Source organism: Anser anser, assembly GCF_964211835.1.
Source record: "Anser anser genome assembly, chromosome: 5".
NCBI lineage: Eukaryota > Metazoa > Chordata > Aves > Anseriformes > Anatidae > Anser > Anser anser.
In genome coordinates this window covers 48,415,645-48,429,154 of record NC_139725.1, presented here as the reverse complement: position 1 = coordinate 48,429,154, position 13,510 = coordinate 48,415,645, and the positions used below count along the sequence as shown (strand labels likewise).

The window sequence follows — 13,510 nt, the reverse complement described above, 5'->3', positions numbered from 1 at the left end:
GAAAACGTATTTTCATATTTCACTCAATAATGGAGTAATATGACTCAAATTTGACATATATAAATGACACAGCTGTAGTAAACTCAGTGAATGTATTCCTGCTTAGGCCAGGATGGGTTGTCTATGTCTACCCTGCCTACAGCAGGCAGACAGAAGAATGTCGATGTGGCATCTGGTGTGGCCCATCTACCTTCTACACAGCCATTACAGTGTGCTTGCACTCACCTAGCAGCATGTGAATCCATGCATGTGCTTGAACAAATGGGGTCCTGTGTGCTCAAGAGAGTTCCTTTAGCTTTGACAAGGTCAAGAGGAGGGATTGTCAAGGGTAGCTTTAGAATTGCCTACAAAACACAATACATACGTACTCTTAATTTTCCATGGCAATCTCCTACATTTTCAGTATCTGCATGACTTTGTGTGTGAATGTGAAATACAATACAATTTTACTAGTAATAGGCTGAAAATAGGCTGAAATTCCCAACTGGAATCTTTTTTTTTTTTTTTTTTTAATTTTGGATTAAAAAGGCACTGTAATGACATTGCCTGTGTGTTTACACGTACTGGAAGATGAAAACGACACACTGAGAAAATATCTTGCATGCCATGTTTCATAACTAATAGCAGTTTCTGTCACCTTAACCACTTGTAACTATGTGTGAAAGAAAGCAATGGGCAAGGAAATGGCAAGAATCAAAATGGAGGGTATGAAGTTTAACTCTTGCAATGAAATCATCTAAGAGTAATTTTTCTGTGGAATCATTTCATTAATAGTAAAACAAAACATCTTAGGAAGAAGTACAGTATGTATGTTCTGTTACATTGTCTAGGATTTTCCTTCAACTAAAATTTATATTCCAAGGAAAAAATCTGCTATTTACTAAATTTGTGAGTTGATACTGACATCGTAAGACTTCAGGAATATCCATGTTCCAATTGAGACAGAACCTGAATTTGGTATAAGAACACTTCCCCCTCCCCATAAACATGTGACGTGCATCAATAAGAAAAGGGGAGTTCAGTTTGATGGATGTTTCACAGACCCAAGAGTCAGGATGCTCAGAGCCTGTTTACAGCCTGTCAGTGACTTGTGTGACCTTGTGTACACACCGATTCGGGTGCCTGAGTAGGTTGCAGTCTAAGTCACCTTAACGGGATTCATAGCTTGTAGTAAAAATGGAGATGCTTAAGAGTTAGCCCACTTGCCTGCATATTTGGGATGAGTCTTTTTGCACTGTGCTTTTTTATCAATAGAAACAGAAATGACACTTATCCTTTGAGTAACAAATATTAAAACTGCAGATTACATGATATGGATGAGTGCTAAACATAGAATTATACATATTTTTAATCTACTGTCACAGAAACCAGTTAGGAAAGGATCACTTTTAATATTAAATGTGAATATCAGTGGCTGTTAAAATGATATCATAATGGAGTATAGCAATTCCACACAAGACTAGAAGGGGTTGAAATTACTCTCAGTAAGCAAACCAGTTGCAGAATATAGAAATAAAGGAAAATATGACTAGGATAGGGAGAGGTCTTATGTTCTATGATGGTTTCTTTAATGACAGGCAATAACATTATATAAATGTCTTCCATAAACTGCTCAAGCTCTGCCTGAACAGTTTTATGCTTTTAATCTTGCAGCCCTATTTAAAAGTTTGCTCAAATATTTAATTTCTTAGATGACTAGAAATATTTAAATTCATTATGAGTGTACGTTAATGTTGTACCAGTATTAGTCTCAATGCTAAATAATTTTTCATGTTCTTCTATTCACTGAGAAGTGGCTAGAGTTAGACTTCCCCTTCCCCCAATTCATGTTGTTTTCCTCATCTGTTCTAGTAAGATCTGTGCTAGAAACCTTTATCTGATTCATGTGAATTTTCTTTTCCAAGACTTCCCATGTTCAGTTAATATTCCCATATCTCTTTCCTCCTTTGTCATCTACTGTTCATAATAACAATCCTTACTTGTCCTCCAACGTATGCCTTTGCAGTTGGTGCTACTAATACATTTTATGCTAATTTGTACCACACAAGTTTGCAGTACTAATGAGTACCTTCTAAATTGTGATTTGTTCCTTCTCAGCATTGGCAATACTTTCCAACTTCTGTCATTCCCATATTCTATACATTATAAATATGCACAGTTAGCTCTTAAAAAATATACTGTGCAAATACCAGAAATGTTCCCAGACTGGTCTTCAAGGACCAGCATCAGTAACCCCTCTCCTAATCCCTGTAATTTACCTATCAAGAAAACCTGTCAGTACTTGTATTCATTCTCATCTTCTGCACCTTAAGTAATGATTTCCCATAATACTCTATAATGTTAAAATGTAGGTAGATTAGGCCCACTGTATTAAATTTGTTTCAAGGTGTTGAAGTAGTGTGACATGATCAACTGTTAATAAAACCCAGTTGGGTCGTATTTCACTTACTAATTACTTCCACATAGCCTGGGTTTCTGTTTTCTTCAAAGTATATCCCTGAATAACTTTGAAGTCAAACTAGCAGACCTGTCACTACCTGGATCGTTTTCCTCTTTTCTATGTTAACAGTTTTCTGGTTGTTTGGTTTCACCTTGAGCTTGGTCATGTTCCTCTCCCCCATGCAATTCTCTTTTCCATCTTTCAGTTTTCTTGGAACTCTGGAAGGATTTCTGGAGAAACTGTTGTGGACTAAGCTCTTTCTGTCTCATCGACAAGGACCAATGTCCTTCATCTGTAAAGATCTGAGACACCTGACAGCCACAGAACAACGCACTCTTCAGTAAGTACCCAGTAAGTGCTACATGAATAAATAACACAAGCTGGAAAATATTAGTAGGCTCTTTTCACTCTGGCAGAAGTTACAGGGAGGGAATTTCTATTGAATTTACTCAGGTGTAGTATTGTTAATCCCTCTTCTAAGTCTAGGGATCGAGGAGGTAGAAGTTTAAGACACTAGTTATTTGATTTATTAAAACTTAATGCAAGTTTTATATAGCGTCAGTTTTTCCTGGCCTTAACAACATCAGCAATTTTTAAGGTGGAATAAAATACCTGAGAAAGGAAGTTGATGTATAAAGCAAAGCAAAGCACTCCTCCTGAAAACAAAATGGAGGTGAACACAAGACTGTGTAAGACTGTTGTCTTTAGACTAGCAGATGTGGAGATATGTTTTCCTTGTTGCTCTGGAATTGTCTGAAGAAAAGATGGTCCTTTCAGTAATTTTGAGGCAATGGCAAAATCTTTGATTTAAAAAATCAGAAGTGGGATTGAGGATAGTTCAGCCCTTTCAATTCCTTTTTTTGTGTGTAAAAAGAAAATGATTGCCATTTCACTTGCTGAAAATAGAACTAGGGTGTTTTGTTTGTTTGTTTTTCTGTAATTTTCATTTGAAGATTTCAGTGGCTATTTCTTCTGGATTTCATTAAGTTTTGTGGATCACATTACTGGTAAAGAGTTCATATTTTTTGTGTTTCTGTGTTGTGGCTGCTGCAGTGATACTGATCTGAAAACTTGATTCTCCAAAATAATGAAACATATAGCTATATCAGTTTACTTTTGTCTGGAAAACTGAGTCAGTTCCCATGGCAGCCTCTGCAGCTCTGAAGATGCTATGGGCTGTCAGACTGTTGTGTATCCGATTTTTCAACAGCTGGATTTCCTCCTACTACTATGTGTGAATCAGAAACAACTGCTAACAAAAACAAGTTGACTGCCTTTTATTACTAACCTCTGATTAATGAATAATGAATGTGATGGTAGAGGATAAAATAGCCCCAAAACAGATCCTTGCTTTAGCAACATGATTGCTCAAGCCAAACCTTAAATATTATTCATTTTTGAAAATTTCATGAAAAACAGCCATATCTTACAGAATTTTCATGCACAAGGCACGTATTTGCTGCATTTCAAAGCTTGTTCTGTAATTTATTTTTTTTTAAAGAAAAACCAAACTTGTTTAAATATCCATCCAATATCAGAGTGCAACACAGCCAAACCAAATCCTGTCTTCCATAAAGATGTCACACCTCTGAACCAGAAAAAAATAAAACACATGTTGAAGAGTCAAATACCATTTCTTTTATTTCAGGGTTTGTCACTGCTTGAGTACTTATTTCACTGCTTCAGTGAGTTTCCTGTAAGTAATGGGGAGACAACAGGATCACAGCTTTTCTGTAGCTTGCCTTGAATATATGTCTTTATCCAGTTAGGAGAGAAACAAATATGTTACTATGTGAAAAAGCACGGGAAAGCAATAAAAGTTGCAGTAGATTTTTAATGAGCATGTCTGTGTTTCAGTTTTGGCTACAGCTCTTCAAGACAGCGAAATAAAGATTGAAAAGACAAAGAGAATTATGGGAGTGAGAAAAATGAAGTTGTCATACAAGGATAAATTGACAGGTATAGATTTCTGTGATTACATAATATGAAAAATTAAAGAGTTTTTATGATTTGTTCTTTTTAGACTGTTACAAAATCAAGAATGAGATATTAATTATAATTAAGGGATGATGCTATGTTGCCAGAAAATAATATGGAGTTCTGATTTATAACTCAAGTAGCCAGCATGCATAACTTATTGATATTTGTGGTAATTGAGAGAGAAGGTGGTTTTATGCATAGTGTATTTTGCATGGAATGAACTGCTGGAAGGGGTGTGTATTTTACCAAACAAAATCTAGGAACATATACGTGTATGTCTTGATTCATACATTTTTATTTTTTTTTTAAACAACAGTAGTTTTCAATATACTAGTTTGGGTTCTTACATCATAAAATTACCTTCTTTTTCTGGCTAAGTGTTTGGGCTTTGGAAAATCTCATTTTCATTTTTCCCTCTATTCAAGATTCTCATGAAATTAAATGAGATGCTATGCCATTCTATATACCAATAGCTTCATCTGTAAATGGTCATAATAATATTTATTCTAAAAGGTTTCCATGATTCGTATTTGCTAGAGGTGTGTTTTCAGATACTCAGTGTGAAGATGCCAAAGAAAACAGAATTAGCGGTATTACGTTTCTCCTTGAAGAAGCAAGTACAGGCATTGGCAAAGGCAAGTTATTGATCTATCTAACGGGGACCTGTAATGGCAAACTTCCATGCCTGTTTATATATTTAGTGGCATCTAATATTAGTAGCATCAAATTTCTGTCAACATTTATACAATCATAGCTGCACTGAGTTCCAGCTTGGCATTCAGAAAGCTTGCATCATAAATGTACATCTTTACACTACTTGTGAACTCTACAATGGGGTCAATTTTTACCACTGTCTTTGTAGATAACCAATTATGATTATGACAGAGTCTACATTCACTCCGTCTTCTTCCTTTACTCAAAATGCTTGCCAACATAGTTCCATTATCACAGTTACACTACTGAGGGATTTGGTGTTATGTGCTTAAAATGAGATTCACAAGATATTCAGGTGCCCAACTGCTATTGACTCTTTTGGAGTTAGTTGCTTAAGTAACTTTGGCAACCTGGGCTCAAGTAATTTGTAAGTATGGATCAGGAATAATTGTTTTGGTTTCCTGAGTTTTTGAGTGGTCAACTGGAGATGATTTAAAGGGGCATCTTTGTCTCAGAATAAGTACTCAGCACACTCTGAAAACTGCTTTTTCTTTTTTTTTTTTTTTTTTTTCCAAGGTATCTTCATCTGGGCATAGAAAATCAGTTGTCACTTTTGAAAGCTTTGGTTGACAGCTGCTGTAATAAAGCAGTCACCAATCCCCAATACTCTTTAGTATTTCAAAGAAGTGTTCTAAATGAGGGGGAGGTCTTTCCTTTAATAGACAGCCTTGTGAAACTATTTCTTTGTGACAATAAAAAAGAAAAAAAGAGTGCTTATCTGAGTTGTACATGCATTTTTTAGTACAAGTAATTTTGATCTGTCTGTTCAACAACCATGTTAAATCTCTGAGATAGAGATTACCCACATTGTGGTGTTTGTGTAGTAATGAAACAAATTAGAACTACTAAATGGGATCTTTATGGACAAATACAATGTAAAGATGAAAAAATATATGTAATGGTTTATGTTGCTTCTTTTAAAAAAGATCCCAAGATTTTTCTATATTTTACATACAGAAGTTACTGCAGCTGCTTTAGAGCCATAGGAATGCATTCCTGAATTACTCCATAAAAGGCTTAAATAATATATGCATTCAAAATCTAAATGTACAAAGGAGGCTGCTTGTAGCAAACCTGCAATTGTTAGTTTAGGACGTTTATACATTTTTCCATTATTGAGCATAGACATGTTATCTCAGTACAATTCCCAATTTACATAACCTCATAATACCGTTATATCCTCAGACTACACATAGTCCAGGAGCTTACTGTAATTATATAGGGTGACATATTTCCTTTTCATGGGTAGCAAAATGAAATGCATGTCACCTGTTGGTCTGTGGGCTGTAGCAGATCTGCTAACTGTGAGAAGCCAGTGCCTATGGGTTGATTCACAGTGAGCTTCTCACTTTGGTGAGAGTATGCCATGTGTGAATAGCACTGCAGTCTCTTGCCATGTTACATCTAAACTGTTGGAATCCCACTATATCTTATCTCACAATATACTATGAAACAGTTAATGAAATGGAGAATATGATCATCAGGGTAGTTGTTGTAGATGGTGACATTATATACTAGGATGAATCTTGTCATTTCATTACTTTCTTTTTTTTTTTTTTACCAAGTTCACTAGATTCCACTCCTGAGTTTGTGTTTGTACTTCTTATTCATGTCTATATATATGTGCATGTGTATGATTTGTGTAGAAGCTCAAATTGGGATGCCTCAAAACTCAAATTATTGCTAGGTGATGCATCTTCAGAAATGTGGGAATAGATCTTTTTCCTTGCTAGTGTATTAAGATATTCCATCATGAGACATTTTTTTCTCCTTATTGTTACAGTGTCTGGCATACTGTTTCTGTAATAAATATTAATAATTTCTAATTTGCACTCAGAACATAGCCCCCGCTCTTCCTACAACAGAATAATAATTTATTGATCTGATTTTGCTTGAAATATCATCCTGTTTCAAAGTCTTTTTTTCCCAAGAGACCCAGCACTGAAGGTGCCAGTGGTGTGCAGAGAGAGAGCCCTAGGGAATTCAGAGTGTTACCCTTCATACAATGGCTAAACTACTGACTGCAAAAGTTCTACATCTGTATGGTGTGGCTGAAAGACATGTGTGCTTGGCTACGAAGTTGGGGGAAGGTAGGGGAGAGTTCTGGGAGTGAAACAGAGAAGGAAGCCTGATTTCATCCCCTATTCCACAGTTCCATACTAAATACCATCACTTACATATTTTGGGAACGGCTTCTTACTACATGAGCCATGTGAAAAATGTTACTTAATTTAGAAAGTAGTAAAGCTCTTCTGAGTACTGTAAAAGTGATGATAATTAATGCAAGAGTTGTAGTCAGCTCTTTAAATGCTCAGTATAGCTTCTTTCTTTCCCTGCTGTTCAGAGTAGAAAAGAAATAGGCACAACTAAAAGCTGTAGGAGGACTGGTCACAGTGAATGGTGTCTGTGCAGACTGTTCCTCCCTACTTTAACTGTTCTGTAGCTGCATTAATCCCCACATTTAATAGGCTGGTAGGATGATGCACTTCATTGAAAAACAGTGAAAGGAACAGCTGCGGTTACTGGCATGCTTGATTCTAAGAACTGGTGAAAATTTTCATTAAAATGGGTGGTAAGACAACGCTTCTGACCAGCGTTAACTTCTTTGGCGTGTATGGCCCCTGCCCTACTGGCTGATGAGGTTGCTGTCACATCTGCTGGATGGTGGATCAGAGTACAGGATATGCAAGTGGCTGGATTGGTTCTACTAGTCCTGCAGATTAGGTAGGAAATAGTCAGGCTATACAACTGTAAGGACTATTATGGAGCCTTGCCCAAGATCCCCACAAGATCTAAGTACAAAGCTTTATAAGTGTATTTCTTACATCTGTAGCCATTAAACAAAGAAATATTAGAGCAACAAGCTTATACACAAAATCATGTTATTTTGTTTTGTTTTCCTTGATCTGCTCCAGTAGTGCAATTTTAGACTACCCCTTGAATGACTCCTTGGTGCACAGATGTGATTTAATATATTTCAGTAGCACATTAAACACATCCTCTCACTTATCCACCATTCTCCTTTAAAGCTGAGGAGTCTGTGTCCCACCCACTTTTCCTTGCCATTTTCATGCTCTTTATTCTCCAGTCCTTCAATCACATCACAAGCTTTTGGGTTTTCCCATTCTCTTTCTACCTATGCCAAATCCTGTCAGTATTTTTCTGATATGCACTTCCCTTCATCCATTGTCTCCATTTTCCGTCCAGATATTTTGTGTGCAACTCTTCCCCTGTGCCTGCATTGCTTCAGAAAGTCTGCATTGCCTCTGCATTGGCACTGCATTGCCTTGGCAGGCCAGACTGTCACCCGGGACGTGGAAAATCAGTGCCTGGGGCCAGGCAGCTCATGCAGCAGGGAGCTGGGAGCTGCTAGCTGCTTGGCTCCCTCTCGCCTCGGTCCCTCAGCCAGGAACTGCCGGGGAGCTTCAACTGTCCAGGGTGCTGAAAGCCACTGCTGGGCTGGATGGTCTTCTGCACCCACCCTCTCCTTCATGACTCTGCTGGTGGTGTGAATGGCAAAGGAACATAGGTATCTCTGAAGGCTAACCCCAAATTTCCTGTTTAATATAGAGGAAAGTTATCAACCTGCTAAGGTAAAGCTTCTTGTAGCTATCTAGTAAGAAATCTTTGAAAAAATGACAAGAGAGAACAGTACTGCTCTAAAATGAATTTGGTGGCTTGTTTTTATTAATCAAGCTTTCTATTTTTGTCACATATCAGACTTTGATCTTATGAAGATTCTTTGGAGACATCATGGAAAAACTAAAGGCCAGATTGTAATTCTCCCATGACTGTGATTCAGGAGTAATTGTACTGAAGTCAAATTAAACTAATGTGAAACAGATGTAAGTGGGTTCAGACAGAGACTCAGTACTATGCAGCTTGAGTTAATGCTTTTCTACATGGCAGAACTTTTCCTGCACAAAATGCTACATTATATTATTATAATAAAAATGTGTGTGTAGTGCACTTTTTCAGATAGAATAAAAACATGAGGTAGCTATTCCACTTGAGTTCTTGCTGGCAATACAAAGGGATTGATATAACAGGTGCCTGAAAGCTCGAGTCTGGCGAATGAAAAATGGTTACCAGGAAAGAACTGAGGATGAAGAAGATGATGACAAACTTCAAACCAGATACCCCATCTCCAGTTCAGGCATTTCAGGGGTGGATGCTTACAGTGAGGCTGGAAATATGAATTGTGTTAGGATATGAGAGGCAGGATCCATAGAGTATTCTGTTTAGTGTCACTGGCCAAAGGAACTTGCAGACAAGCTGTGGTAACTCAAACAGCTCAGACCTGAATAAATCCTATCCTGGCAAAGGCTATTACTGTGGTGTAATAGCCTCAAGTAGTCTCACTGATTTCATTGAAACCATTTCTGCCAATAAGAAGTAAATGTACAATTCTATGGGTTCATTCCTGAAATCAAGACACAGCACTGCATGCTAAGACTTAACACTTTCTAAGAAACTGCATGAAGTAGAAGACAATAGTAGGTTGGTTTTCCTTGCACAGTTTGTAGTAGTCCCGATAATTAGTTACCTTTGTGATTCCTACCTACACTAAAGCTTCCAAAATCCTTCTGAAGAAAGGTCTTCAGGTCATCCTATAGAGAAGGTTTTTAAAGGTCTTCCTAGACAGAAGGCTTCCTAGACAATAAAGAACTATAAAAGGATCCTGCATTGGATCCTATCCAAATTCATACTACAGAAGGATGGGTCAATAGAACTTAAAGAACGGAATGCACTTCACTTGGATTATTCTCTGGCTTTCTTGGTCTGAGTGTAAATATGAACAGTCTTCAGGCAATAAACCAAATAAAGAATAATCTTCACAGTCAGAAATACCAGATTTCAAACAACCATATAGTTAACCAGAAACTGAATAGTTAGATGCACAAATGTGCGTATTGCAAAGTGATGACACAAGGACTGCCATAGACTTCCATCTAACCATGTCTTATCCCTTCAGTACACCCAAGAAAGGGAACATAACAAGTTACAGGTGATCTCTATCTACTATAAATGCATTTTTCAGGTCCTGTTCACTGGATTTAAGTAGGTATAAGATCTACTTACTCATCAGTTCTGCTGTGGGTTTCTTTCAGTTGCATCAGAACAGCTTCTAAATCACTCATGACATATTACTAATGAACAGTAAAACAGCACTTAGCATTTTATTCTTCTGCCAGTGGGATTGCTTGTAATAGAAAGTCTCTTGTCTGTTGTGTTGTGATGGTCACAGGCCCACTCCTCTAAGACACTCAGCCAACTCTGAGGCCATAAGGTCTGAACAATGAGCCCTAAAAGAAAAAGAAGAATTTAAGCAGACCAGTTTGATAAACTACTGATAAAAAGTCAAGTTCTGAAAAATTTTATGCAAGTACTAAAGTAGATTGATTGTGCTATATTTAGTTTTTTCCTAGTGGTCTCCCATTTAAATATTAAACATTACTGGATCCACTTAGCTTATAAAAGTTGACAGAGTAACAGCTTGAAACACTATAGCTTCAAGGCACCAGTTCTCCCTATCATGAGAATTCAACATCACTGAGGGGTGAAAGGCCTTTTATTTGCATAAGATAATAGTTACGTTTCTATGCAACAGCTGTGCTGTCAGTGAAAGATGCGCTTATTGTGCCAAATCCATCTCTGGAGTAACCCCATTGATTTTCAATGAGTTACTTTGGGAATAAATTGGCCCAATAGATAAAACTGCAGGTCTGAGGTATTGAAATAGTTGAGCAAGATTTCCATGATCATAACACAGTAAAAAATTGCAAAACAATTATATGACATTGTGTATTTCTGTACTTGACAGATCACAATTGATTTGCCACAAGATTTTTAAACCATATAGCTGGAACCAGGCAGATGTTTGTGTAGAGCTTATGTATACTTTTGGGGAATATAGGAACATTAAGAAGATACAAGAGACAGGAATATGGTATTTTGTCATTATTAGGAACCTGGTGTTTTCATGATACTGTAAGTCAAACAAATGAGATATCGTTTTAGCTTAATACTAAAAGATTCTTGTGGCCATATGAAAATTCTTCTTTAGCCAGTAACAATCAGGATCTGCTTTTTTGCAAAAGCTTGGTAATGAAACTTACTGAAGATTTCCCTTCCAGTCTATAGGTTTATTTCCTGCTTATGTTAGCAGGTATTAAATGTTGTTGGCCTTGCAGGAGCCTGTTGAGTTCTCAGTGGACAAATGTCTACAGAACAATACCCACCTTATGAGTTAACTGCTAGTAGTTTTGGCACAAAGTATTGCTTGGGTTAGGGTGACAGAGCTCCTAATGACAATTGAGTAATATATGTCCAAACATCCATTTTTCCCAGTAATGTACAAGATACCAGTAAAATGGTAACTGTTTTGAATGCTGAAGTTATATACATGCATATATATATTATATATGTGTATGTGTACATATAGATATTATACTCATAAAGAACTACACATTAGTAGTTCTTCAGAACTAGGGGCTCAGAAGTCTTGTTTGAAGTCTTTCTTGGTTACTAGAATAATGAAAATATTTCCCAATCATGACTCAAGTGATCATAATGCACAATTAACAAAGCCTATTCTCATTTTTTTCCATTCAGTTTGAAGAGGTAACGTCAACAGGATTCCCAAAGCCTCTTCAGAATGCATCGTGGTGTGCTTGCAAAGGAAATACCATGTTTTCCTGGTGTCATCATTGCAATCATCTCAAATTCAAGTCTGAGTGAGCTCAGACTCATTATAATTCTCACCATGTCCTCCCTTAGAGCAGCCTCTCCCGCCTCCTCCTGTACAACACAAAACAAGAGCCGCAGGGGTGCTTGGATTAGGAAAGAACAGACTTCCAGCACCTCCCCCCAGGAAAACTTTCACTACTGCATCTAGTTCCTTCAAACTACCTATTGCTTCACAGGACCTTGCACACCTTCATTTGGTTGTGGATTCACAAATACTGATTTTCCCTTCCTGGTTAGGGTTGAACAAAGACTGGGGACAGACAGGGATGTGTGCTATTTAGCTCCCGAATGTGGAAGTGAAAAGAGTGTGCCAACCTCCACAGTAAGAGTTTCCTGAGGAGAGCCACACACTTCAGACTGCGTTATTTTTCACTCAGGCAGATTTCTCCTTTCCATCTTACAAGGTTAACTAGCATCTGAGCAAGAGATAAGAAAGCAAGACAGAGAGGGCAATTGGATAAAAGGAAGTACGGGGCAAAAAGCAGGTGTCCTAGGCACCAAGTTTAGATTACAGCCTTGTGTCCTAAAAATTCAAAAGGTCCTGGCTATGGACTTCACCACTGATTCTGATATGGGTCTCTGACCCATGACCCATGTGAATAGGTGGATTTCTCCACCTAACCATCACCAGTGAGTGATCCCCTTCACCCAATGAGTTCATCTCCACTGTGAAGGAGAGGAGGCAGGACAGGGTTAACCCTGCACACTCTTCCTTCAAGTCCCCAGAGGGGCTGGGGTTTTGTTCGCCTGGCTGAGGGAGGGAAGCCGAGGCATATATTGTAACTAGAACTGGAGATCTTCCTGGTGTGGACAGTTCACAGCCTGTTTTGGGTTTGAGGGAAAGCCTGGAGTAGGAGGGGGAGGCGGAAAAACGCAGCTTGGCCAAGTAGCGAGCGCCTGGTCGTTGCACGAGGTACACCCAAGCATCCTCCATTTTGCCAAAGCCCCCTGAGAGCCTGGGAGGGCCCGGAGCCCCCCTGTGCCTGTCTCCCATCCCTCCCGCCCCTTCCCCGCAGCCTGGCCGCATCTCCCCGCTCCGCCAGCCGCCTGTCCGTGCCCAGGGTGCGGGGTGGGTAGGGGGAAAGGGACCCCCACGGTGCGGGGCTGGCCGCCCCGTCAGGGTGTGAGCGGGCTGCGAGCATCCCTGCCCTTCCCCTCCCCCGGCGCTGCGGAGGAGCCTCTGGCTGCTGCCGTACTCCTGCCATGTGCTGCTGCTGCTGCTGCTAGTAGCTAGCCGAGCGTGGCTCCGGCTGCAAACTCCGCCAAACAAGCCTGCATCCTCCTCCGGGGAAGGGGACCCCGTAAGTACCAGCGGGAGCACCCCCACACGGGAGCCCCCCTCCATCCCCCGCCGCCTCTTACAAAGGGACCGGCAGCCTCTGCCCACCCCCTCCCTAAGCCAGTGCACGGAGGGGCTCGGTGAATTCCCTCCAAAGCTATAGGGTGGCTCCTTCCTCCTCCTCCTCCTCCCCCTCCTCCTCCTGCACCCAGCCGGGGGTGCCCAGCCTCCCCCGGCCATGCGGCTGCAGCTCGCCCCGCTGGCTGGCTGTGGGTACCCTGCCCAGGGCTGAGCCGAGGTGGGCTCGGTTTTGGGGTGGCTTCGACCTGGGGAGCGTGGGTGTCTGC

The 13,510-nt window shown here is 39.5% G+C and overlaps 1 protein-coding gene across 6 annotated transcripts in view; it reads left to right on the top strand.

Annotated features, from left to right (window-relative positions):
- Positions 1-12,596: 12,596 nt before the first annotated feature.
- The window catches only part of KCNK10 (potassium two pore domain channel subfamily K member 10), a 74,648-nt gene continuing 73,734 nt past the window's right edge, over positions 12,597-13,510 (top strand). Inside the window, exon 1 of one of the 6 annotated variants that reach the window (XM_083836503.1) lies at positions 12,597-12,797. The gene's annotated coding sequence lies outside the window, so the exon portion shown is untranslated. Of the gene's footprint in view, positions 12,798-12,852; positions 13,186-13,222; positions 13,462-13,510 lie in introns of those variants that run through there. The other 5 variants (XM_083836499.1, XM_083836498.1, XM_083836501.1 and 2 more) reach the window with 5 other exon arrangements.